General features: G+C 46.7%; 1 protein-coding gene across 1 annotated transcript in view; it reads left to right on the plus strand.

Moving 5' to 3' along the window:
• MED12L (mediator complex subunit 12L) overlaps positions 1-22,407 on the plus strand; it is a 764,678-nt gene that overhangs the window by 110,481 nt on the left and 631,790 nt on the right. The window lies entirely within an intron of this gene.

A 22,407-nucleotide genomic window follows, 5' to 3' on the forward strand; every position in this document is an offset into this window, starting at 1 on the left:
CATCCTCTGGCAACAAATTCTAGAGCGTAATTGTGCGTTGAGTGAAAAAGAATGTTCTCCAGTTAGTTTTAAATGTGCTACTTGCTAACTTCATGGCATGTCCACTAGTCCTTCTATTATCTGAAAGTGTAAAAAACCGGTTCACATCTACTCGTTCAAGACTTCTCATGATTTTAAAGACCTCTATCATATCCGACCCGCGACCTACCTTTGGCGGACCCGATCCTCGGCGCGGCCTTGGGGACCTGCCCGAAGCCCGACCTTGCGACCGGACCCGAGGCCTGCACCCGACGCTGGACCCGACCCCTGGATGATGAATTGGCGGCTTGCGTGATCGGCACGCACCCGTTGGGGTAAGAGCCCACCTCAAGCTAGGCCTTACCAGGCCCGATTGCTGTCCAGCATCGACGCTTCGCCCCTCCACGTCACAGGAGGCGGAGGACAGCAACAGGCCCTTTAAAGCCTCCTGCTGACCTTAGGCGCCTCGTGCTGGGCGTCGCGCGCCAAAGGAGCGTGACTAAGGGGCCTGCACCTTAGTGTGTCCCTTCGTGCTCCCCTTTCTTGCTCCCCCTTCAGTCCTGTCCACCCTCTCGTCCCTTCCCCCCCTTCCGCCCTGCCCTTATAGCCCTCCACCCTATCCTATCCTGAGCTTCAATACGCTGTAATTTAATTTAATTTAAACTTTTGTCTCTCTGGACCTCTCGATAGTAACACTTCCTTTAATGCTGCACCTTTAATGTACTTCCTTTTTATTTCAACATCGCCATTGCTACGTTATACTGTTTAATAGCTATTCTTACTGTCTGATTGCACAGCATCCTGTATTGCTTGACATAACTACTCCTACTGCTGCACACCTCCCGGCACAACAACCAAATATTTGTAATGGCAACCTACCCCATCCCCTGCATTCACCACCTATCCTTCAGACCCCCTTTCCTTCACCTCCACAAACCCCCTCCCCATCGTAAGTCCCTTATCCCCATCCTCATCTCCCCCCGGACTCAATTACTAGGTCTCACAACCCTTTCCATAGTCTTATTCATTGCACAATCCCTCTCCAAAAAAAACCCCTATCTCCTAATTGACTGTAAGCCTGATATCTGTGCCGTCACAGAAACATGGCTCAAAGACACTGACATCGTCCTCCTCAACCAGCTTCCCACACCCTCTTATGAGATCCTCTCCATTCTGAGACCTAAGAAAAGAGGCGGAGGCCTCCTTTTGGCAGCTAAAAAGTATTTAAAACTCATAAGAACATAAGAAAATGGCATACTGGGTCAGACCAAGGGTCCATCAAGCCCAGCATCCTGTTTCCAACAGTGGCCAATGCAGGCCATAAGAACCTGGCAAGTACCCAAAAACTGTCGAAACTCCCTCCAAACTTGAAATTTGGCCTGTTCAAATCCCCGGAATTACAAGTCTGCCTAGTCTACTCCCCCTGCCTTCCTTGAATGGAACCCATCCCCACTCATTGAATTCTTTTCGGATAATATCAATATTGAAATCCCTGCCATCATACTTGATGATTTCAATCTCCATGTAGACTTCTTCCCACTTACGTCATCCTGTGAAACCTTTCTTAACTCCCTCCACGCTATTGGCTTTAAACAAATCATCTCATCCCCTACCCATAAAGCCAGGCACACCCTAGACCTTATCTTTATCAATTCTTGTTCCCTGGTCGGATCATTTCCTCATTGAAACACTCCTCTCTTTAAATGCCCCGACCAGCAGTAACCCTGACCAAAGTACCACTATTGTGTCCAGAAAACCCTGCTCTATTGAAGACCTAATATCATCCTTATCTGCCTCCCTACCCAAACTTGACTGCACCAACCCTGAAGCTGCCCTAGCCTCGTGGAGCAATCTCACCCTGGACATTGCCAACAAACTATGTCCAATCACTAGACGTGAACTACACCCATCCTCTAAAAATCTGAAACCATGGTTTCTCACAGGACAAGCAGGATGGTTGTCCTCACAAATGGGTGACATCGAGGATGGAGCCCAACCACGGAAAACTTCTGTCAAAGTTTCAGGAACCCTGACTGGCCCCTACTGGGCATGCCCAGCACGGCACTAACCCTGCAGCCAGCAGGGGTCTCCCTTCAGTCTTCTTTTTTCCGCGCAGCAGTAGCCACGCGGTCAAAGAGCTCTAAACCACGTTCCTGACAGGAATTCTTCAATTAAAAATTTCTGAAGAAAATTTGCCCCTCAGGGGTCTCCCTTCTTCAAATTTTTCATCCGCGGAAATTCGGTAAGTTTTTGCCGTCGTTTGGTCGACTACCGTCGAGTTTGGCCCTTGAGGCCCGTTGGCAGTCGACAGTCCCACGGCTAAATTTTTGGCCTATGGCCATGGCGGCGGGGTTCTGTCGGTGTCCGGACTGTACCCGAACTATGTCAATCACAGACCCACATAGAGTCTGTGTTTTGTGCTTAGGAAGCGAGCATGATGTCCTGACTTGCACCAAATTTGCTCTAATGACACCAAAAGGTCACAAAGCCAGAATGGAAATGATGGGACTCCTCTTCCATGCTCGTACCCCAACGCCATCGATTGCATCGACGTCATCGGAACCGGCACCGTCGAAGTCTCATCATCATCGACAGCCCTCCGGTGACCGTCCGCCATCGACGACTTCACGGCCATCGACTCCTGTCCCTTCCCCTGATCATCGAGGGGATCGGAAGGAGAAACATCGCCATCGACGTCATAAGTCTCGGTCCGTCGAGGAATCGATGTCATCGACCTCCGTACCGTCCGAGCCTCCGCCAAAGAAGTCTTGACCAGAAGTGGCACCATCCACTACTGTCTCGCAGACACCGAGGCAACCCTCACCCCTCCGGGGTTTGGGAGCCGCGACTCCACCGGTGACGGTGGTCCCTCCGGCTCAGCCTCAGCCTCCCTCTCCCGTCAAGCCGGGTCTCGTTACCCCAGGTCTCCGGGCAGAACTGGACCCGGTTGGTCCAGGAGGCCATCGACAAGGCGATGCTACGGTTCCAGACTCCTCCGGCACCGACTCCGGCACCGAGAGTGGAACCGGTCACCGATCCGATTCCAGCAGCACTGGCGCCGCTGCTTGCCCGGATGGAAGCGCTTATGAATGCCCTTCCACCGGCAATACCCGGATCACCGACAGCCTTCTCATCAGGTGGAGAAACACCGTATCGAATTCCCCCTTCGGGGGTAGTTCCATCGGTGCCTTGTCGTCCCTCGCCACCGATACTTTCCTCGGGGGCGATACGCACATCAGCTCCACCGAGGATTCCGATGCCGACACCGATTCCCTCGATGCCAACACCGGTTCCTTCGATGCCGGCACCGATACCGATGCCGGCATCGATTCCATCGAGGACGTTCTCGATGCCCCCGGTAATTCCTTCGAGTTTCTCGGAGCCTCAACCGGGGCCTTCAGGTATTCAGCCCACTCATGGTCCTAAGGGTCAGCAACCTGATCCTTATGACACTTGGGGTGATGATACCTCGACTGACACCAATGATTTGCCTTCACCACCCTCTCCTCCGGAGAGTAGAAAGCGTTCTCCCCCTGAGGACCTCTCTTTCATAAATTTTGTGAAGGACATGTCGGAGTTGGTCCCTTTCCAGTTTCAATCTGAACAAGATGACAGGCACCAGATGATGGAATTGCTCCAATTCCTGGATGCCCCTAAGGTCATCACCTCTATTCCAATTCATCAGGTTTTTCTAGACCTTCTCAAAAAGAATTGGGAATCTCCTGGATCTGTTGCTCCGGTAAACAAAAAAGCTGACTCTACCTACCTTGTACAGTCAGCACCTGGCTTTCAGAAACCACAATTGGACCATCATTCTGTTGTGGTAGAATCAGCTCAAAAGAAAGCTAAACGAGTAAAGCCACATTCTTCCATACCTCCTACTAAGGAAAACAAATTCCTAGATAGTATAGGTAGGAAGGTATACCAAGGAGCCATGCTGATTTCTAGGATAGGTTCTTATCAGCTGTATATGACTCAATATAATAGAGTCATCCTTAAACAAACGCAGGAGTTCTCAGATGCCTTACCAGAACAGTTCCAGCCACAGCTTCAATCCCTACTAAATAAAGGATTTGAAGCTGGGAAGCATGAAATAAGAACAGCTTATGACATCTTTGATGCTTCCACTAGACTTTCTGCTATGGCTATCTCTGCTAGACGCTGGGCTTGGCTCAAGTCATCTGACCTTCGTCCGGAGGTTCAGGACAGGCTCTCTGACTTGACTTGTCTAGGGGATAACTTGTTTGGTGAGCAGATTCAGCAAATTGTTGCTGAACTAAAGGATCATCATGAGACACTTAAACAGCTCTCATCCATTCCTCCTGACTTGCCTTCTAAACAGCCGTTTAGAAAAGACTCCAAAAAGTCTTTCTTCCAGCCACGGAAGTATTATCCCCCACTAGCCAGGGCTAGGCCTGCGAGGTCTTACCATAAAACTCAACCTCGCCAGTCTCGTAAACAAAAGCCCGCACCAGCTCCACAACCTGGCCCTGCGGCGGGTTTTTGACTCTCATTTAGAGAGCACTTGCCAAACCCCTCTTCCAGCCATACCAGTAGGAGGTCGGCTGTGCCACTTTCTAGAAAGGTGGCGTCATATCACCACAGATCAGTGGGTGATAGCGATAATTGCACAGGGTTACCATCTCAACTTCCTGACTCTGCCTTCCGACTCCCCACCCCTGCAGGCGTGGAGACTCACCGATCACTCTGTTCTTTTAGAGCAGGAAGTTTCTCTTCTCCTACACTCAAACGCTATAGAACCCGTTCCTCCCTTACAACAAGGACTAGGGTTCTACTCCAGGTACTTCCTGATCCCAAAAAAGTCAGGGGGACTTCGTCCCATCTTGGACCTACAGGCCCTCAACAAGTACCTTCACAAGGAGAAGTTCAAGATGGTAACCCTAGGCTCGCTTCTCCCTCTGCTGCAAAGAGGGGATTGGCTATGCTCTCTAGACCTCAAAGACGCATATACCCACATTGCGATCACGCAATCTCATCGCAAATATCTGCGTTTTCTCGTAGGCCGAAATCACTACCAATATCGAGTGCTACCTTTCGGCCTGGCATCCGCACCACGAGTTTTTACCAAATGCCTCGTGGTAGTGGCAGCTTTTCTGAGGAAGGCAGGTGTCCACGTCTACCCCTACCTGGACGATTGGTTAATCAGGGCCCCAACCCAGCAGATAGCTCGGTCCTCCCTGACCCTAACAATTCAAACTCTGCTTTCTCTAGGGTTTCTTGTCAGTTACGAGAAATCCTATTTAGTCCCATCTCAAACCTTATCCTTCATTGGGGCAGACTTGGACACCTTACAAGCAAAAGCCTTCCTTCCTCATCCACGGGTTCAAATCCTTGTGTCCCTAGCTCGCCAGCTGCAGTCTCAACCCACAGCTACAGCTCGCCAATTCCTCATTCTACTGGGACACATGGCCTCCTCAGTTTATGTGACTCCCATGGCCCGTCTGGCCATGAGAATCACGCAATGGACTCTGAGACTGCAATGGACACAAGTTGTTCAGCCTCTGTCCTCCATTGTTCGCATCACCGATGCACTCCGTCTGTCTCTTGCCTGGTGGACAAATCAATCCAACCTCCTACAGGGCTTGCCTTTTCTTCCACCAGATCCCCAGGTAATCCTCACCACCGACGCTTCCAACATCGGTTGGGGAGCCCATGTAAACAATTTACAAACTCAAGGGTTCTGGTCACCAGAGGAAGCCAAACACCAGATAAATTTCCTGGAACTGAGAGCAATCCAATATGCTCTCAGGACCTTTCAAGATTGCCTATCAAACCACACAATCTTAATTCAGACGGACAACCAAGTGGCCATGTGGTACATAAACAAGCAGGGAGGCACAGGCTCCTTCCTTCTGTGTCAGGAAGCTGCGCAGATTTGGGCAGAAGCCCTCTCCCACTCTATGTACCTCAGGGCCACCTACCTGCCGGGAGTAGACAATGTATTGGCAGACCAGCTGAGCCGTGTCTTCCAACCACACGAGTGGTCACTTGACCCCTTGGTAGCGACCTCTCTGTTTCACAAATGGGGTTATCCCCACATAGACCTCTTTGCGTCCCCTCAGAACCACAAAGTAGACAATTACTGCTCTCTCATTCGGAGCCAGCACTCTCGGCTGAGAGATGCATTCTCCCTCACGTGGACAACCGGTCTGTTCTGTGCATTCCCTCCACTTCCTCTTCTGTCGAAGACTCTCGTGAAGCTGCGTCAGGACAGGGGAACTATGATCCTGATAGCACCGCACTGGCCACGCCAAGTGTGGTTTCCCATACTCCAGGATCTCTCCATCCGCAGGCACATTCCTCTGGGAAAGGACCCGCATCTGATCACTCAAAACGACGGATGCCTCCTCCATCCCAACCTTCAAGCCTTGTCCCTGACGGCATGGATGTTGAAAGGTTAGTCCTTCAGCCTTTTAACCTTTCAGATTCAGTTTCTCGTGTCCTGATCGCTTCACGAAAGCTTTCCACAAGGAAATCTTATTCATACAAATGGAAAAGGTATACATCATGGTGCACTTCTCAGTCACTTGATCCCCTTTCCTGTCCAATTTCTAAATTCTTGGACTATCTCTGGCATCTTTCAGAATCAGGTCTAAAGACCTCTTCCATTAGAATGCATGTTAGTGCGGTAGCCGCCTTCCACAAAGGCATTGGGGGTGTCCCTATTTCAGTACAACCCCTTGTTACACGCTTTCTTAAAGGCTTGCTCCATCTGAAGCCACCTTTACTTCCTCCGGCCCCATCTTGGGACCTTAATCTGGTTCTTGGTCGCCTTATGAAACCACCTTTCGAACCTCTTCACTCCTGTGACCTGAAATATCTCACATGGAAAGTGTTATTTCTTTTGGCTATCACTTTGGCTCGCAGGGTTAGTGAACTACAGGCCTTAGTCACCTATCCGCCTTACACTAAACTCCTGCAGGACCGGGCGGTACTCCGCACTCGCCCTAAGTTTTTGCCTAAGGTAGTTTCGGAGTTTCATATTAATCAATCCATCATACTACCTATCTTCTTTCCCAGGCCCCACTCCAACTCCGGGGAACAGACTCTGCATACCCTAGACTGTAAACGGGCTAGCTTTTTATCTAGACCGTACAGTTGCCCACAGGAAGAGCACTCAATTATTCGTCTCTTTCCATCCTAACAAGTTAGGGCAACCTGTGGGTAAGCAGGCTCTTTCCTCCTGGTTGGCGGATTGCATCTCCTGCTATCAGCAAGCTGGCATTCCTTTTCAAGACCGTGTCAAAGCACACTCTGTGAGGGCCATGGCGACTTCAGTAGCACACCTTTGATCGGTGCCGCTTCCTGACATCTGCAAGGCTGCAACCTGGAGTTCCCTCCATACATTTGCAGCCCACTATTGTTTGGACAAAGCTGGAAGACAGGATTCCATCTTCGGCCAGTCTGTCTTGCGTAACCTTTTTCCAACATGATGTACCAACACCCTTCCACCTTCCCGGTAGGGTGCGGATGCCCTCTCCCAAATTCCACCCCAGTTGTTGTGCCTGTTGCACGCCGTTGGGTGCATTTGGTGCATGTTAGGACATCCTCAGCTCGGTACTCACCCATTTGTGAGGACAACCATCCTGCTCGTCCTGTGAGAAAGCAAATGTTGCTTACCTGATGTAACAGGTGTTCTCACAGGACAGCAGGATGTTAGTCCTCACGAAACCCGCCCACCACCCCGCGGTGTTGGGTTCGTTTTTATTTTATTTTTCGGCACTGCCTGTAGCTTTGAAACAAGACTGAAGGGAGACCCCTGCTGGCTGCAGGGTTAGTGCCATGCTGGGCATGCCCAGTAGGGGCCAGTCAGGGTTCCTGAAACTTTGACAGAAGTTTTCCGTGGTTGGGCTCCATCCTCGATGTCACCCATTTGTGAGGACTAACATCCTGCTGTCCTGTGAGAACACCTGTTACATCAGGTAAGCAACATTTGCTATACCACTGAGCTAAAACTAATGAAAAATAAACTTAGACAGAAAGAGAGAACATGGCGTAAGGACCCATCACCTCTACATACCTCTAGCTACAAATCCGCCCTTCATTGCTACAGACTCTCCACCCTCAAGTCCAAACGCGACTTTTACGCCTCAAAAATACATGAATATATGTACAACCCCAAAGCCCTATTTTCTTATGTTGCGGACCTCACCAAATCTGCTCTGCCCTCCATCCCTGACTCTGAAGCCTCCACTAAATGTAAAGAACTGGCACTCTATTTCCACAGAAAAATAGCAAATATACTCCTTAGATTCCCCAACACTCCATATTCCATCCTACCTGGTACCAGCCCAACTACCGCCTCCCTTGACTCCCTTGACCTCACTTCCTCTAAAGAAATTGAATCAAGTCTTAAAAAGATTAAACCTGCCACCCATCCTATAGACACCATCCTCACCAAAGCACTCCTATCTATCCCCAACTCCATTGCCAAACTGCTAGCTGTCATCATTAATTGCTCACTCTCTTCCTGCATAGTCCCAGACACACTCAGGCAGGCAGTGGTCAAACCCCTACTCAAAAAACCATCGTTAGACCCTAACGATCCATCTCAAACCTCCCATTTATCTCCAAAATTATGGAAAAGGTAGTCAACTCACAACTCATGGATTACCTCGAAAACAATATTCTTCACCCTACACAATTTGTCTTTCGCAAGCACTTTAACACAGAAACTCTCCTACTCACCCTCTCTGACCATCTCATCAGAGGAATGGACCAAGGCTACTGCTACCTCCTTGCCCTCCTTGACATTTCTTCTGCATTCGACACTATAAGCCACAACCTCCTCTCCCGTCTTGCTGACATTGGCATCTCTGTCTTAGCCCTCCTGTGGTTTAAATCCTACCTGACTAATAGAAAATTCTCAGTCAAAATAGGTAATGCTGAGTCCATCCCCTACTCCCTCTCACAAAGGGTCCCACAAGGGTCCTCCCTCTCCTCCACCCTATTTAACATCTACCTTACACCCCTCTGTCAGCTTCTCTAAGACCTTGGCCTAAAGTTCTACTTATATGCCGATGATGTCCAAATCATCATACCTGTCCATGACTCTATCTCTGATTCCCTAAAGTTCTGGGAAACATGCTTTTCTTCTATTAACACCTTACTCTCAAACCTCCACCTTGCCCTAAGCACCACTAAAATGGAACTGCTCTTCATTTCCAAACACCAAACTCTGAAACCCTCCCTGGCAAACGACCCAGCATTCAGCTCCATATCTATGCAACCATTTGTAAGAGACCTCAGGGTCCTCATAGATCAGCAATTGAACTTAAAGAAATACATCAGTACAATCCTCAAAAAGGGCTTCTTCAAGCTCAGTGTTCTAAAAAAAATTAAAACCCTTACTCCATACCCATGATTTCCACACTGTCATCCAAGCCACCCTATCTTCTAAAATGGATTACTGTAACTCCCTCCTCCTAGGGCTCCCCTACTCCACCATAAAGCCGCTTCAAATGCTCCAGAATGCGGTAGCAAAGACTATTACAAATGCCCTTAAATCAGCCCACATCACCCTTATACTTAAAGACCTACATTGGCTCCCCATCCCTTCACGTATTCTATATAAAACCCTTACCATCATCCATAAATCCATATACAGTCACAATTCCAACTGGCTCGATGACCCTTTCTGCCTTACATGCTCCAACCGCCCCACCAGAGCAAATAATAAAGGAACCCTCTATGTGCCCTCCCTCAAAAAGGCACACCTCTCCTCTGAGGGATCGTGCCATCTCCATTTCTGGTCCCACACGATGGAACTCATTACCTTGACTCATTACCTTGCACCACCAAATTCAAAAAGAAACTAAAGACGTGGCTCTTTAAGCAGGCTTTCCCAGATTAGTTCTCTATCACGTTAACCTGAAGCTGCGTCAGCATTTGACCTGAACTCATGTATATAGTGTTAGATATATTGTTCTCCTGTTATTTTTATACTGATAGTTTTTTGATATTTATTCTATTATTTATATTTTATGTGTAGCTCTGTGTGCTTTCTTTCGGCCTCCTCTTTTCTCTTCTGTCCCACCCCCTGTCCCTGTTTTTTGTACTTTCCACCTTTGGTTCGGATGTGAACCGGTATGATGTACCCACTAATGCCGGTATAAAAAAGTTTTTAAATAAATATCCCCTTCAGCCATCTCTTCTCCAAGCTGAACAGCCCTAATCTCTTTAGCCTTTCCTCATCCCTTCATCCTCTTCAGCTGTTCCATCCCTTTTATCATTTTGGTCGCCCTTCTCTGTACCTTCTCCATCGCAACTATATCTTTTTTAAGATGCGGCGACCAGAATTGCACACAGTATTCAAGGTGCGGTCTCACCATGGAGTGATACAGAGGCATTATGACATTTTCTGTTTTATTAACCATTCCCTTCCTAATAATTCCTAACATTCTGTTTGCTCTTTTGACTGCTGCAGCATACTGAGCTGATGATTTTGTGTATATATGTTTTTATTGTGAAATAGTAATACATCATAACAACCATTCAAAAAACAGTGATATTACACGGTGAATCAGACTAGCATACACTCTGTATCTCAACAGACATTAACAAAAAGGCAAAAAGAGTAGCTACTGATTACAACTAAGGAGAAGAAGGTTAAGCAGTTAACAATGCCAGTGGAAATTCACAAGGACAATTTTGTATTATAGCCCTGGTATTTCCATCTATTGATACTCCTACATAACATCCTAACAATGAATCAGAGGCTATTCCCCAAACCCTAATTCCTCCCTCCCCCCCCCCCCCCCCCCCACCCCCAGGGTCTAGCGCCGTGACTTGAATGAAAGTAGAGAGTCCTTCTAGGTTAGTCAGTGATGCACTTGGGGTGCTAGAGGGAGCTACCTCCCATCCGTTGTGGGCCTTAGATAAGAGAAAAAGGGATCCCAGATCTTATGCATTAAATCTCTGCACTTAACCGATAAATTATTTGCAATTTGATATTCATGGGTGCCTAAATTTAACATTTTCACGAACCAGTGATCTATGTGAGGGGTGCGCTCTGACATCCATTCTGTTAAGATTACCTTCTTGCCCACCAAAGCTGCTTTTAACAGAAAAGTTAGCTGGTCCTCCTCTACAATGAAATCTGCTGGGGCCGCACCAAATAGCCATATGTTAGGGTTGGGAGGTATGGGACGGCCCCAAAGTTTCTCACAGAATTGTATCAGCTCCTGCCAAAATATTGTGACCTCGGGACAGTCCCAAAAACAATGTGTAAGAGACCCAGGATTAACACCACATTTCAGGCACATTGGGGAGGCACACAATTTATACTTAAATGCCAGAGCCGGGGCTATATACCCTCTCCATAGAAACTTGTATTGAGACTCTCGTAGAAGCTCATTAGTTGTGATGTTACGAATGGTTTCAAAAGTAGCTCTGAATTCCTGGAGAGAAAGTTGAAACGCCGGCCAAGTTTTCCAGTTCTGGTAAAGTGTAGTAAGAGCAGTGACATCAGAGTTCTCTATTAGTTCTTTGTAAAATCCGGAGATAGTCGGACCTTTCTTAGAGGTAATGGTCAGGAGGTTGGTGAGCTTTTGATTCTTAAGCCAATGTGGAGAGTCCTTGCCAACGGACTCAACGAAATGCCGCAGTTGCAGGAATGCAAAGAAATCTGAGTTCTGGAGTTTGTACAGGACCTGGAGATCTTGGAAGCTGTATACTATGCCTGTTTCTCTATGTGCTATCTGAAAGAGGTAGGTTAACCCTTTTTCCCGCCATTTAGAAAATACCGTGATCCCCTGGCCTGGGGTAAACTGGGTGTTATGAGCAATACTAAGCAGGGGTGTGGTTGTGTACTTGAATCCTGATTTTTTACATAGGTACTTCCACGTGCTCCGGCAAGACTGTAAAAAAAGGTGGGATCTGAGGTCCCTAGGTAAGTCTTCGGACTGCGCATGCAACAGACCATTCAGAGATGATACCCCATACCATTCCTTGAGATAGGTGCAGGGAGTAAAAAATGTCGTCTCAAATAACCAGTCCTTGAGGAAGCGGAGGTTACAAGCCACATTGTACGAGAAGATGTTTGGGCATCCTAGACCACCCTTCTTCTCTGGCTTTTTTCCCTCTCCACAGGAAGTTTGATAGAGTTGTATTTATCACTTGACGGTCCCGCCATTCAAGCCACACAGGGAGCATTTGGAGTGTATACATCCATTTTGGTAAGAGTACCATTTGGTATAAATGGACCCGTCCCCGTAAGGATAAGGGCAGAGGAGCCCACCTTGCTAGCATATCTGTCATTTGTTTTAGCTTTGGTTGAACATTAATTCGATATATAGTGTCTAGGTCTGAAGGGATAAAGATACCTAAATATTTCAGATGGCCTGTTGCCCATTTTAGAGGAAATGAGTCATGCCAAGTAGTCCACTCTGTGTCACAGATGTCTAAAGCTTCAGACTTGTCCCTGTTAATTTTTAAGCCGGCAAAGGCTCCAAAGTTAGATTGAATGTCCAAAAGAATTGCGGCTGTGTGAGGAAGACTAATATGTCATCAGCAAAAGCCGCTATTTTAAAAGCCATCTTTCCTCTCTGGAAGCCATAAATGCCGGGGTGTTCCACATTGACTTTTCGCAATAGCGGATCAATGGAAAGGATATATAACAAGGGGGACAGCGGGCAGCCTTGCCTCACTCCTCTCTGTAGAGAGAATTTCTCAGACTTTTGGCCATTTATGAGGATCCTAGATGTTGGGTGATCATACAACAGGGCAATGTAATTGAGAAATGCCCCTTTAAAGCCATAGCGGTTGAGAACCGAGAAAAGATATTGCCAGGACACTCTGTCGAATGCTTTCTTGGAGTCAAATCCTATGGCCAGCGATGGGATGGCTGCTTGCTGTGAAAATTTCATAGCTGACAGCAGTTTCAACACATGACTTGTAGCCCTTCTACCCTGGACAAAGCCTACTTGGTGTTCGGAGATAAGTAAAGGTAACAGACTGCTCAATCGGTCCGCAAGGATTTTGGCCAAAATCTTGAGATCGCTGTTAAGGAGTGAAATCGGTCTGTAAGACGCCGGGAAGCAAGGGTCCTTTCCCTCCTTCGGGAGTATGGTGATTATCGCACTATTGAACCCGTCTGGGAATTTTTGGCTGTCAAGTCCTGCCTGGTAGTAGTCGGTTAGTGGGACCGTGATGAGATCTTGCAATATTTTAAAAAAATCATATGAGTAGCCATCAGGACCCAATGCTTTGCCTTTGGCTACTCCCTTGATGACTCGAACAACTTCATATGTTTGAATAGGCTGATTGAGAAAATCCCGTTGAGTTTCTGACAGGGATGGGAGAGCGAGATCCGAAAAGAATTCTTGTTCTTGGCTTGGAGACAGGTGTAAGTCGTCTGAATAAAGGGTTTCGTAAAAGCAACGGAACACGTTACCCATGTCTTCATTAGTAGTCACTATCTGACCGTCCTTGGTCCTCATTTTGTGAATGAATGTTCGTCTCCTGGCACCTCGTACCAAATTTGCCAGAGGGCGGCCAATCTTATTGCCAAATTTAAAGAAGTTATGATTGGCAGCCTGTAACTCCTTAAAAGACCTGGCATGTAAGAGTGTGTTGAGCTGTTCCAGGATACAATAGTAACTCTTTTTATTTACTTCAGTCGGATCAGAGAGCCACTGAGTCCTAGCCCTTGTCAGCTGAGCTTCCACTGTCAGGATTTTTGCATTAGTTCTTTGCTCTGGCGCTAAGATATGCTATTATATCACCACGAAGAACTACCTTGCTGGTTTCCCAGAATAAGTGTGGTGTGTCCCTGTGTTGGTGGTTGAATTCCTGAAAGCTTCTCCATTTTTCTTTTAAGAAAGACTGGAAGTCTGGGTCTGAGGCAAGCCTAGTTGGGAATTTCCAAGCTGTGTCTCCCCTTCTGCTCCCATCCAGCTTTAGCTTCACTGTAACTGGTGAGTGATCTGAGATAACAGGTGTTTCAATTGATGCGGTTTGAGCATTAGGAAACAGAGTTCTAGCTATAAGAATGTAGTCTATTCTTGACAATGACCCATGTGGGTGTGAAAAGAAGGTGTAGTCTCTTTCCGTAGGGTGTAGTGTCCTCCACACATCAATAAGATCTAAATTGTGGCACAAAAATTCCATGCCATTAGAAGCAGTGGTACGTGTGGGTGGGCCCGCCTGAGATCTATCCAAGCCTACGTTGTGTACGCAATTAAAATCGCCTGCTATTAGCAGCGATCCCTCGGTATGAGTAAGAATGATGCCTAGCAAATTCTTATAAAATGCCGTAGCATTACTATTTGGCGCATATGTTACAAATCATCACATCTAAACCTTTCCAGCAGCCTATTGCTAGGACATATCTGCCCTCTGGGTCCGCTACTGACTGTTTTAAATTAAAATCTGCAGATTTATGGAACAAGATTGCCACTCCTGCTTTGCGGCCCTGCGCTGGAGCAAAAACACAGTCGCCAACCCAGTCCCGTTTCAACTTCTGACTTTCCCCCACACTCAAATGCGTCTCCTGTAAGCAAGCAATTTCGTTACCTAGTTTCTTAAAATTATTTAGGATTTTTTTACGTTTGATTGGTGTACCCAGACCATGGACATTCCACGATACCAATTTACTCATGTGATGCCCTCGCTTGTATTTGGAACCAGCCGTTTAGGTTGTCAAATCCCCTGGGGGAGGAGCCCAGCCCCTCTCCTCCCCCAAAGATCCAGCATCCCGTCTCACTTCCCCATAGCCTAGCTTCGGACAATCTGGTCTCCCTGTCCCAAAACATGCTTCTGACCCTGTTCCCAAAAATTCCCCAGAAAATCCCCTCCCTCACCCGCCCCCCTCCCTACAACCTATCCCCCCAAAAGAACATATTAAACAGTATATCTCCCCAGAGATGGGAGAGTAGGGGTCAATGTCAGGATGATCCGGCTCCCTGCCGCTGATAGAGAATTTCTTAGGCGCCAGCCTTTTAGGTCCAAACATAATGTCTATGGGGGCTGTAGCTACGTGGCTTTAATTTGTATATCCACGACGTGTGCAGGTTTTGAGGGGAGGCTGCGCGAGCTTTCTGGGCGGCCACCCCTGAAATAAAGGAGTCCTGAACAGCAGAAAATAAAGTCTTTCCGTCTCTCAATAAGCCCCTTTCCGTCCGATCAGTCGTGCTGAGCCCACTCTGGCTAGGCCAGCAGAACAGTCCATAAGTCTATATTCACATTCTTACCACAAAGAACAGCATACCTTTTGGCCCGAGCTTGTCTTCCTTCAGTTAAGAAGTCATGGGCTTCAGAAAATCCGTAGCCGCCCCTGGTGAAGAGAAGGTGTGCATTTTCCCATCTTTCCATACTTTTAAGGTGGCGGGGTATTGGAGGGCAAATTTAGTATTTGTTTCTACGAGATGAGAACTGCCTCCGGAGCTGAGACACGCGGGCAGAATAATCCCGTGTAAGCCGTATCTTATGACTATTATTGGTAAGGTCTTTTTTCTGTCGTGAAGCCGCCCAGATCTTTTGTTTTTGCGCATAGTTCATAAATTTTGCAATCGCAATACGAGGTCGCGGGTCCGCCATCTTTCTCGGGCATACTCTGTGGGCCCTTTCCACCGTGAGAAGTCCTTTGAGCTCGGGTAATCCCACTGCTTCCGGTAACCACATCTCAAGAAACTCCCTCAGTCCGTTATCGTTTACCGTTTCAGGGATGCCTAAAAAACGTATGTTTGATCTTCTAGACCTATTTTCAAGGTCGTCTATTTTCTCCTGGCATTCCCTGAGTACCGCCTCTTGCGTTTGAAGCTTCTTCATTGTTGTTTCCATGTCCGTCTCGACGGCCAGCACCCAATTTTCCACGTGGTCCAGCCGGGGGCCTAGGTCTAATAAGGCCTCACTCACTCCTATGAGCTTCTCGTGGATGCCAGCTAATTTTTCATCTAATGTAGAGGCGACAATATCTCTTAAAGTGTTAGCAGTGATCGCGCCTGGCACATTAGCCTCTGCGTCTGTTTCCGCCGCCACTGCTGCCATCTTGTTCTCGCCAACCTTCCCGCTGTCTTTTTCCTTCTCTTTGCGAGTGCTCCGTGAAGCCATGGGTTGCGGTGTTTTTTTCATATATTTGACAATAGACATGAGCTAGCAAACGGGAGATGTAAAAAAGTCCGTAAATCGCCTTTTTTCAGAGTTTAGCCGGTGTTGTGCGAGCGGGGAGCTCGGAGCTGAAGGGAAACGCGTCCTCCTCAGCACATCACCCCACTTGACCCCCGAGCTGATGATTTCAATGTATTATCCACTATAATTACGGTATGCAAATGAATTGAAAATGTGTTAGATGAATATTAGTAAAGTATTGTAAGTTGCAATGTCTGTCATTGAACAGATGGAATAAGTAAAGTGCTATTGGAGTCAAAGTGGGATTCCTTAATATTTGACTGAGATTGCTGGGAATGAGGCTGTTCTCTTTGGAGATGTAATGCATTTTATTTATGTATTATGTATACTTTTTTCTGTTACATTTTGTTTTGCTTTGTTTCTTTTGTGTATTTATGTGAATATTGTGATTTGTATTTTGTGAATTTTGCTGTATTTTGCCTTGGTCTGGCCTTTGGACTAAGAAAAGTGGAATATAAGAAGGTGAATGTAGGGAGAAGTTAAGATGGCAGCATGGGTTAGCCACGGAGGTTTGCTACGCCATTCTGTTTCTCTTAACCTTTTCTTCCGCTGAGATGTCCCCCAAGAGGAAAGGGAAGGTGACAGTGTTTCCCTTCATGATTCCACTTCTCAATGACTTTGTTGCTTCTATTCTTGCTGGTGGGGTCATGATCCCCATTGGCAATTCTGGTGTAGGAGCACCCCATTTGTCTGGGGAGGAGGCATCTTTGAGTCCCTTTGATTGCCGACTGGCACTGGTGATTCGGAGCAGCTGTTCCACTGGTGCAATTGTGACACAGACCGCTGAGGTCATCAAAGCTGCAAGTGGTGAGGTCTCCATTCTGAATATTTTACCAGTGACAAGGGGAGGCTATGAGGTGTTTGTGGGTCAATGACATCAAATTCTGGGCTCTGGAGGTGAGAGGCTTCTTGAAACTGGTAGTTTATCATTTGTTGAACTGGTACAGCCCTCGATTGATTCAGCTCCCTCTCAGTTTTTCAATGCTGTCCAAGCCAGCAATAGTGACTCTTGATTCTTTATGGGATTTGATGGTTGAACTTGCTGTTTTTCTCTTGGTGTGTACAGCTAAGGTTAACACTATTTCTGGAAAACTGGATACCTTAACGCTGGATCATGAAAGGCAACTGCAGGAACAGTCTGTGAGGACTCAATGCTTAAGAATATAGTTGAAACTATCCAGACTGTAAATGCCAGGATCATACAGGAATGGGGGACTCTCACAAGAAGAGTGGAGTTTATTGAGAACCATTTAAGAATTTAAATTTGTGTCGCCTTAATTTTCCTAGAGTTATTGGGGTATTGCCTCGGGTGACTTTGAGGAAGTATTTGACAGAAGTTCTACGTATTTCCCCAGAAATTATCCCTTCATTTAATAATGTATATTTTCTTCCTTGTAGTGTTATGTGCTGAACACACTTATGACGCTTCTCCATGGATACAAGAACACTTAGGGGCGGATTTTAAAAGGCGCGCGAATAGCCTACTTTTGTTTGCGCTCCAGGCGCAAACAAAAGTACGCTGGATTTTAGTAGATACGCGCGGAGCCGCGCGTATCTACTAAAAAACCTGGATCGGCGCGCGCAAGGCTATCATTTTGTATAGCCGGCGCGCGCCGAGCCGCACAGCCTACCCCCGTTTCCCTCCGAGGCCGCTCTGAAATCGGAGCGGCCTCGGAGGGAATCCTCTAACACCCTCCCCTCACCTTCCCCTCCCTTCCTCTACCTAACCCACCCGCCCGGCCCTGTCTACACCCCCCCCCTTACCTTTGTTGGGGGATTTACGCCTCCCGGAGGGAGGCGTAAATCCCCGCGCGCCAGCGGGCCTCCTGTGCGCCGGGCCGCGACCTGGGGGCGGGTACGGAGGGCGCGGCCACGCCCCCGGACCGCCCCGGGCCGTAGCCACGCCCCCGTACCCGCCCCCAAAACGCTGCCGACGCCCCCGAAATGCCGCGACGACCGGGCCCGCCCCCGACACGCCCCCCCTCGGAGAACCCCGGGACTTACGCGAGTCCCGGGGCTCTGCGCGCGCCGGGAGGCCTATGTAAAATAGGCTTCCCGGCGCGCAGGGCCCTGCTCGCGTAAATCCGCCCGGTTTTGGGCGGATTTACGCGAGCAGGGCTCTGAAAATCCGCCCCTTAGATTTTGTAGAAAGCACAATTTTTTATTGAGCAATATAAGTATTCTTGGGAGATGCTGGATGCCATTTCTCTGACAAACTGACCACAAACATCTCGTATATATGAACTGATCCTTCTTTTATAGGTAAAATACAATACGTACTAGGTCAGAAATTCTTAAGTTGCGTGACCACTTGGAGTATCATTTACATAGGTTGTCATGTCAACAGCATGATAAATAATCCCTAAATTACCCTGACCAGTTCTCCAAGTTGGGGCCCGTTTACCATCACTCTTTAGATAATCCTTTATTCTGTTAAAACCTTGCTGCTCAGGGAAATCATTATATCTTAGGCTGTGTGCTGTGTTTACAGATGCCCCTGTTACAGTTGCCCCTGTAACCAACATTCTAGTCTGAGGTTCTAACCGTTTCCTTCTGCTTTTGTGACCCTATAATTAGGCATCACAAATATTCACCAACTTCAACTGCTGTCCAGGTGTCCTTGAAATTCCTCCAGGTCAGGCTCAGTTGGGCAATTAAAGTTCACATAGCCAGAAAGGCTAAGATAGCAGAGGATTCTGGGTCAGTTGCCGTCTCCATGTTGGTCTCAAGCTCAGGCACACATATCATTAGATCACATGCCAGACAAGAAAGGGTTGTTCAATCCCCATCAGATTCTGTGAATTTCACAGTACTTTTGGAAATTCTGAAAGGGCTATTTTTTTTTTTTGGTTTCTTTTATTTATGAACAAGACTTAAGTTTCATTATGAAGTATTACTTTAAGAATATGAATGTTAATTTTCTGGGTCAAGTTGTAAGGATTTTTCCAGATCAGGGAAGGAGGAAAGGCCTTATGCCAGGGAGTACAAGACTTGGAGGCTTCTTTCCTGTTGAGGTACCCGTGTAAATGTGGTGTTAAACTTTAATGCTAATTGTTGCATCTTTTTTGCTCCAGAACAATTGAGAACTTTTCTAGATTCTAGGAACATTGCTTTGCCATGACTAGACCATGTAGGTCAAGAATAGGCAGTCTTTATTTGTTGCAGGCATCCCATGTTATAGCCCAAGGGTTCCCAGCCTTTCAGGAAACGTGGACCCCTTTTCAGCTTCAAAACATTTCACAGACCTCACACACTTCTCTTTAATATTTACATGCTATAATAAAATAAATAATATACTACACTCCAGAAACGTCCATAGTGTATAAAACTTTGATCTAACCTGAATACATAGGGAGGGCAATGTCCAAAGCTATTTAAAGTTGCCCTAATAATTACAGGTTGAGGCCAATTCACCTTACAGGGCAGCTGCAATGGGGAAACGGAAGCACGTTCAAAACGTTCCATGTTAAATAGCCAGGAAAGAAGGAAAGGTTTTCTTGCTTTACGCCAGGAAGTGAGGGCTCTCAGAGCCTCCTTCCTCCTGCAGTATCCTTGCAAATGTGTTGTTAAGCTCACAGCAGATTGCTTATATTCTTTCTTCCAGAACAACTCCATCCTTTTTTAGATTCACGACAATCTATTTGGCCCTCAGTGAACTAGCTGGAACAAATATAGACCTGACTTGTAGTAGCAGCAGCAGAGATACTCAAGTTAATTGCTGTTTCTTATTGGTTTTATTTTTTTCTTTTTCTCCTCTTATCTCCTCCCTCCCTTATATTTGTTGTCTATAATGGAGTATTTCCTTTTTTTCTTAGTGATGTTAACCTTCATGTTTTTTAATACTTATTATATTTCCTAGCTTTCTGTGCAAAAATAACAAATGTTCCAGGTTGGCAACTTGGTGTGACCTGATGGAAAACCAGCACCAGTACCTGTAGACCTGCAATCTAATTTTCAAAGGGAAACTGCCTGTGGAGTTTCCTTTTGTAAACTCAGTCCCGCAGGAGTCGGCTAATACTTTCGTACCTGTGTACTTTCCATCTGCTTTGAAGCAAGTGCGAAGTACATGCATGACAATATGCCCAAGGATTTCAGCATCCAACCCACGCGGATACTTTCCCCTTACCCATCCTATATATTCCCTATATGCAACACCTTGCACTTGTCCACATTAAACGTCATCTGCCACGTGGACCTGCACGTGGAACAGGAAGCATTTTGGAGAATGCCACCCTGGAGGTTCTGGATTTCAGCTTTCTACCTAAAATCCTAAATTTGACTTCCATAACCTCTCTCCAACATTTTCCTATGTCGTTGGTGCCCACATGTACTACAACAGCCAGCTCCTGCCCAGCACTATCTATAATCCTATCTAGGTGACGCATAAGGTCTGCCACCTTCGCACCAGGCAGGCAAGTTACCAGGCGGTCCTCACATCCACCAGCCCCCCTGCTATCTACATTTCTAATAATTGAATCACCAACCAGAACCATGGTGGTCCTGTCGTCCCCCTCTCTCTTTCTACCTCTGTCCAGCATGATTCCAGGGGGGTCCTTTCCTTCGCTCCCCTGATAGGCTGCCATCCATTCTCACTCCCCTTAACCAGGTTAATCATGGTTTCTGTCCCCTTATTTATCCTCTTATTTCTTTATGCCATTCTTATTCCTTCTCCACTCTGATTTCCTCCACATACAGTCGTAGTTACATAGTAATGACGGCAGAGAGAGACCAAAATGGGTCCATCTAGTCTGCCCAGCAAGCTTCCCAAGGTAATAACTGCCGCGCCGTGCAGGTTACTCCCATGTTTCTGTTAAGGGTAGTAACTGCTGCTCCGTGCTTGTTAAGCTTTATTTATTCCCATCCTCTAGCCTTTAGGGATTCACAGTGTTTATCCCATGCCCCTTTGAAATTCTTCACAGTTTTTAGTCTTTACCACTTCCTCCGGAAGGGCATTCCAGGCATCCACCACCCTCTCAGTGAAGAAATATTTCCTAACATTGGTTCTAAGTCTTCCTCCCTGGAGTTTCAAATCGTGTCCCCTAGTTCTACTAAATTGTTTCCAATGGAAAAGGTTTGTTGATAACCATGCATCATTAAAACCTTTCAGTTATCTGAAGGTCTGTATCATATCACCCCTGCTCCTCCTCCATTTCCTCCTTTCTTTGTTTGAGCCATTCTGCTCACATTTTTGGTGCAGCTATCCCCTCTTCTCTGTCAGGCCAGGCAGAGCGCGTGGCAGTAGTGGGGAAATGTTTGTCACTAGTGTGATAACTTGGCATTCCTCTGCTTTCCTCATAGGCTGCAAAAGGTTCTGGCAGGCACAATTGGCCCCTCTCTTCCCCAGATCCTCAAGAAGTGATGCAGTGGGGGTTTACAATCATTCCCTTTCTTCTCTACCTTCGCTGAACATGTGGCAGTGCAGTTTGAGGCTTCTCATGGATGTGAATGGCCCCTCTCTGTCCCTCTTCCTTCTGATCTGCAGCATGTGGGTGACGTTTTCGGGGCCATAATAGGCCCCATTTTCATTCTCCTGGCCTGTGGCAGCAACCCACTCACTTTCTTCCTAGCTAAGCTTTCTTGCATCCCTTCTGGAGGCGTCCCTGGGATCGTCTTGTGGATCCCAGGTTGGAACCACTGCTATAGCCATTTCTTCCCTTTTTCTTATTGGTTGCTTATTTTTTCATAGTTATTTTTGCTCCCTTTATAAGTGGGGGCTGTGTAATGAGATAAGTTTATATTGCCCCACCCCTTTTTTTTTTTTTTTTAAATCTCTCTGAATGTTTTGTCTTAATGTGAATCTTATTTTGGTTGCTATGCAAAGTTTATTAATTTGTATTACTTGATACAGTCAATAAATATAAAGTTAAAAAAGGACACTAGACTAGAATCTCAGTATTTTGTTTCACATGATCTTGTCGGTAGCCATTGCCAGCATGAAGAAAAGACCAGCATTTTTTTTTTTTAGTTCAAACTTTTTATTTAATATAAAAAATGTCAAAGCCCAATAAACAAATGAGAACAAGAAGCTTGGAGACATTGTATAAGACAAAATACAGAGAAAACAGTATGTAGCACCAAAATCAAAGACTGGGAAGGTAGCTCTGTACAGGACTCCAAATTTGAGACACTGGAAAGGCTCTGCCAGTTTTATCAGCCTCAGCTGTTTCCTATTTATGTATCAAATACACTGTATTCCACCAAAAGGTAACATTTTTAAAAAGGAGCAATCCTTCCAGCATC

Source organism: Rhinatrema bivittatum, chromosome 9, assembly GCF_901001135.1.
Source record: "Rhinatrema bivittatum chromosome 9, aRhiBiv1.1, whole genome shotgun sequence".
NCBI lineage: Eukaryota > Metazoa > Chordata > Amphibia > Gymnophiona > Rhinatrematidae > Rhinatrema > Rhinatrema bivittatum.